This window comes from Thunnus thynnus, chromosome 12, assembly GCF_963924715.1.
Source record: "Thunnus thynnus chromosome 12, fThuThy2.1, whole genome shotgun sequence".
Taxonomy (NCBI): Eukaryota; Metazoa; Chordata; class Actinopteri; order Scombriformes; family Scombridae; genus Thunnus; species Thunnus thynnus.
Window position 1 is genome coordinate 13491105 of NC_089528.1, and position 6000 is coordinate 13497104.

General features: G+C 41.4%; 1 long non-coding RNA gene across 1 annotated transcript; it reads left to right on the top strand.

Moving 5' to 3' along the window:
- The first annotated feature begins 3526 nt into the window (after nucleotides 1–3526).
- On the top strand, nucleotides 3527–6000 carry LOC137193411 (uncharacterized). Its single transcript, XR_010930815.1, has 2 exons — nucleotides 3527–3758; nucleotides 5441–6000. It is a non-coding gene; the product is annotated as an uncharacterized lncRNA (long non-coding RNA).

Sequence of the window (6000 nt, forward strand, 5' to 3'; positions counted from 1 at the left end):
AAAGATATTCAGTTTACTATCATAGTGGACTAAAGAAACCAGAAAATATTCACATTTGAGAAGAGAATTATGACATTTTTTTCTTAAAAAATGTCCATCGATAATCAAAATAGTTAGCAATTAATTTCCTGTTGATCAACTCATCGTTGCAGCTCTAATCTTGAGGTTCTGACATCAAGATTGGAAAACTGTGTTCTGTCTTCATTTTGTCATGCAAAACATTGTGTTTCAGACAGATAAATACGTCATATGAGCCATAAATATGAGCTTCATTTTCATGTTCCCATGATAGTCTTCTGATTAATATAAATACAAATGGGTTATTTTAATTTATTTATTGTTTGGCCACCATGAGCCGCCTAAACAGTTTCAATGCTCATGGGCATAAAAGCGATTTACACCATTCTTCCAAAAGATGTTCCTTCATGTGGTTTTGATAATGGTATTGGAAACTGCTGTTTCTAGTATAAGTCGAAAATCTTCCATATATAGTACAGTACAGTATATACTATTGTGTTGGGATCTGGAGACTGAAGGCCACAACATCATATACAGACACAGAAGTGGGTCTTTGTGTTCTTTATGGAAGCATCTGTAGACTTTATGTTTCTCCAGTCATGTATTCAGGTTTTTCTTTAACTTATCACCCATCTGAACATCTTCCAGCAGGTGTGACTCTCTGTGAACACCACAATTGACCTGTGTGCTCGTTTAGTTGTGAGGACGTGTTGACCTATGAACAGCTTTAAATTCAGTGATTCACTCCTGCTACCACACTCAACCTTAACCAGGTTACCTTGAAGGTGAAAATCAGGTTGAACACTCACAAAGAAATATCCTGTCAGTGATATTAACTGTCTTTATCTCAGGCTACGAGGAAGGTTAAACATCCCAACAGACAGCTATCCTTGGTTACGCATCACATTTATTACAGAACAAGAGCTTTTAACGGCTACAAAACATCCTGAAGCTTCATCTTATTCCCTGGAAGTTTGCGGATTTTCATCAAATTACTAGTCAATCCCACACAAGCGTAGTTTTGACCCAGAGCATGAAAAATAATGAATGTTCGCTGCCTCCTAAAGCGCCTACACCTCTGCTTGCACCCCGTGGCCTATCCAAACTCACTCTTACACATTTAAACAGCAAATGGATTTTATCAGTGTAAACAACAGCTGAAGGGTGTAAACACATGAAGATAAAAGGGGATCTTGAACAATGGGTTTTTGCTACAATTTTACGGATAGAAATCCGAAAATGGCAAAGAATGAATATCATCCTTTAATAATTTGTAATCTGACTATTTCTAAGATGGAGTTTAGATGGGGAAGACAAAATAATTTAAAAATACCACTGCTAATTTAGTGGCTTAAAAGGTAAAGATCTTTTTGGGTTTGTTTCTCTGTGTGTTGAAAATCATTGTACTGTTGTCCTGCGTGACCCAGCTTCTATCAACTTCTATTCTGAGCCCTTTCTTCTCCTTCAGACTCCATTATAATGTCATCTAAATAACATGTGTAGTCCATTATAGTAATCAGATAACTAATTTGAATGGAAGACATTCAAAACAGTCCTCCCAGCTCATCTTTGGCTCGCGGTGGGCAGATGTTAACATTAAGCCCTGAAAGCAGAGGGAGAACAGAGGAGGATCACTAACATGCATAATCCTACCTCCTGATGTTTCTATCAAGAGGCGCAGAGTGCAATGTTCATTATACAACTAAAGCCTCACAACACAGCGAGCGGGATCTTCCCCCAGGATTCCTCCCTAAGCCCAACTCTTGAGTCGCATTGATGACTGGCCCACACAGATATCAAAGGAACAAGGCTTTTGTGATAACTAATGGCTGCAGCCACCCAGGCTTCATTCAGGTCATTTTGTCAGAGGGAACAGAGCACAGAGAGGGTCACTCGTGTGCCTTATTTACAAATACACACACGTCACCCACCCCAGCAGCGCCTTGCATTCATAAAATGGGGGATGGGTGTTTTCTCCACAGCCTGTAAAAACTGTGACGAACCGTCAAATAGCAGGTGTCAAAGAAGATGCTATGATTTAAATACCTTACAGAACAACATAAAGATTCACTGGTTGATGACTGATTGTCATGAGATTTTGTCAAAATGTCACACAGGCCCCTGAAAGCGGCAGGAAACACACAAGCTTGTCCTTATAACCTAAAGGCAAACCTTTCCGCTGCTTTCATAGACCAAAAGTCAAATGTTGCACTGTCACATTTCATTTTTCTCTTTGTAAGAAAACAAACATTTCTGACGGTTAATGATGACACCAATGACATTAATCCAAAACTACAAAAAAAATGAGCTTTTAAACCCACAATAAGTGCACATTTAAATCACTGCTTGTAATTTACCAGCCTATTGTGACTATTGTGTCATTTGAAGGTGGCACAGTGGGAGAATAATACAGGAATGACTTTATTATTATCTCCCAACCCACTGGATAGACTCGTGTCCAGCTGTGGTGCATCATAATTCCTCACAGTAGACAAAATTTTGTCGAAGGAGGGTTGGTGATGTATTCTGATATACACTCACCGAGCATTTTATTAGGAACACCTGTGCAATCTAATGCAATCCAATACAACAGCTCTGCCATAAATTCTACTTTTACGAAGCTTATACATTGTTTAGATTTCGTTGACATTGACAGTGTTCCTGATATTTTGTGTGTGTTAATGGGGTGGACAAATTATTAGAAACACTTTTCAATACAATGCACTCCAGTACACCAACACCACCCACTCCACTATGACCTCAATAATAAACATAAAGTAGAATTATCACCTTTCTGACAGCTTCGTGAAAGTAGAATTTATGGCAGAGCTGTTGTATTGAATTACATTAGACTGCACCAGTGTTCCTAATAAAGGGCTTGTGAGTGTATATCTGGGGTACCTGTACTCAAGGTTTGGAGTCCCTATTATTCGAGCTACAATTGACAGATGGCTTTATATTTGAGAGTGTATGGATATACAGTATTTCCACAGGAATAGAAGTGAAATTACATTTAAACTGTAGCCAAGTGCCATGTACCTGTACAATTTCCACTTATTGTAACAATTTCAATCTTGTTGTTTCCATCACAAATTAATTAGATCCCTAATCTTGATCTCACTGCTCAGGTTTAATTCAATTACATGTGAGCTCCTCGCCACAGTCAGGCGCAGGTGCTCGCTCAGGTGAAGTCTTTTGGACTCTTGGGACGCATGATTTCAATTAAGTCGGGGTGTTTCCTCGATCGGATTAAAATGATGCGCTGCCATTAAGGCTAGATTGATTTATTCCTGCAGTAATCAGAAATCTGTCCTCTTTCTGACTGAGGTTTTAAATTAAAAAAACAGGTGTCTTCCACCGACATACACCCTCAGCCATTTATCCATCTGCTTTATTCATATGTATCCTTAACCTTCATATAATGTAATTTGGCTACTGGTTTGGGCCGCACCCTTAACAGGTCTGGAAAAAAAAAATCCACGTCAATTGGCCTCCTCCCGCAGCCGTCACTCCACATCGTCCCGCCTCTTCCTCGTCTTCTCTCAGCGGACGTATAAAAACACACTGATCCATCTTCCCCCAGCCTACCCAGTAACATCACGATAACCATTACGTGGAGCTCAGATGGGAGGGCGCACAGGCTCAGATTGTGGCTAGTTTCATAGAAAAAAACCCAGCAGTGAAAGAGACGCGCTGCATAACATTATGTCGGCATCACCTGTTGTTCCCGTCGATAAACGGTGAGTCCATCCACTTAGCCTTTGTCCTGCTCGTTTTATACAGAGAATGCAATGTTAGGATGCTTTTATTTGCAGGATATGAATGTGTTTGCAGATTTTTCGCTCCACAAAAGCTGCCTTTTTGCACTTCGGGGACTGAAAAGCAAACATCATGATGAAGCAAACAGCCTTCGAGCTATTAAGGAAAATATAAACAGCTGCTGAGACAAAATCCCGACTGCGTCTGAGGGAAATTAAATGACATCCCCTTCCTCCTCTTCCTGCCTCGCCTGGGGGAGAAATGTTTATCGTGTCGTCATGTTTGCCGTGATTTGAGAAGAAGGGGGAAAAAAGATAATTGACCTTATTTCAGATCAGGAGCAGCGTCAACTGCAGATTATACATGTCAGATATCAGTGGACTTGGGCTTTTTAACCTCCTGAGAGCAAACTTCGGTGCAGCAACAGGTGGCATGTTTTTTTTTTTTCTTTTTTTTTTTTTTTTTTACCCCGGGCCTGAATCGAGGCGAGATGCTGAGGAGATGGACGTGGAGGAAAAGTAGGGCGTCATTCAGCACCGAGACACTGGACAGCTCCCACGTCGAGGGCTACAGTACACGTTTCCTTCAGCCGCGATCTGGACGGAATAAAAGGTTCATTTCTCGCTTTTTTTAGCATTACTTCCCGTTATCATGTTGACACGTCTTCTGAATATTAACCTAATGCTCAGCGTTAACATGCACCTACTATTTGGAAACTAGATGGACGATTTCTGAGTGGTAGAACAGCAAATGAAGTCGTTTGTTTTTAATCAATACTGTATTAAAATGAGCCTACTGGACATCATGGATCATCCATTCTGGGGTCTTCTCTTGGTCTTAATAGAGTGCTGTTTCTGCTCAGCCATCCTCTTTTCATAGTTTGCATTCAAGGACCCCCCCCCCCCCCCCCCTTTTCTCTCCTTCCTTGCTCGCTTCCTTCCTTCCTCCCCTTCCTTCCTCTCACTAAACTGTCCCCATCTTCCCATCCCCCTCTTCCACTGACTCCCAGTCTTGTTGCATAGCTACCAGCTCAGAAACATACTGGAGATGCAGGACAATCTGTCTGTCTCTTTTCTCTCTCTCTCTCTCTCTCTCTCTCTCTCTCTTTCTCTCTCTCAGTCCAAATGTGACTTATTGGAACACAAATCACTGGTCAGATTTCCATTTTCTACACCTAAATAGAGTAACCACAAATTGTGCACAGCTTAAGGTTTCTGTCCATTGCATATGGTGAACAGCATTTACTCTAAGTGCTGTGCTGTGATCCTCTCTCTCTCTCTCTCTCTCTCTCTCTCTCTCTCTGTTCCTCCCCTCCTCCTGTCTCCCTCTTTTGAGAGGAGCTGAAAGGTTGGCATTACAACAACAAAGGAAGGATGGAATGTCAACAGGCTTCAGAGAGAAATAGGTTGAGGGAAAACACAGAGATGGGAATTGCATGTAGTGTTTCCATCTCCGACATCTAAAGTTCAAAACCTGTCAACACACCTCGAGCTGGTGGTCGGATGCTCTGTAGCACCTGTTTCACATACCTGCAGAAGCTCTTTAAGTCTGAGGGCTTTATACGTGACGCTGCAAAATGAATATGTAATGTTTAACATCAGTGCAGTGAAGGGGAGATTCAAACTTGGTTGTCACAAGGTTGTTTCTTTTTCTTTCATTACAGATTGCCAGCCGTGGATGTGGAGCCACCAACAGAAAGGAGGGGAAGTGTTGGTAGTGCTGAGTGGAAGACTAGTGATTTTGTTGTGACGCTGATCAAAGAACAACAAGTCCCAGTCTGCCTCTCAGCACAAGCAGTGCTCTTCAGGCCACGTCAGCTGTAACCTGCACAACTCTTCAGAATCTACGTGCATTTTCATGTTGCCATTGTGGCAGAGTTTCCCTGTTTGTTCAGCAACAACAATATGAGACATGTCCTTTAAAAATGCACCAAGGCTCTGGTGTGCGCCTGTGTGAATGGGTGTAGCCTTAATTCTCAGCAATGTTAATTACCAGCATAATTGCAATCAAAAGCATCATTTAAGTGGAGAAATTCATGGAACAGAAACACACACACACACACAATGAAAACTGGTCTCAGACCTTGGGGAAATACTGTAATAATGGCATGTAGCACACTTTGTACAGAACAGACTGAAATAACACAATGTTGATTAATAAATCTGCACTGGAGCGTATTGTTGAGTTGTTATAAAGGTGAACTAAAACCACAGTGTAAACCAC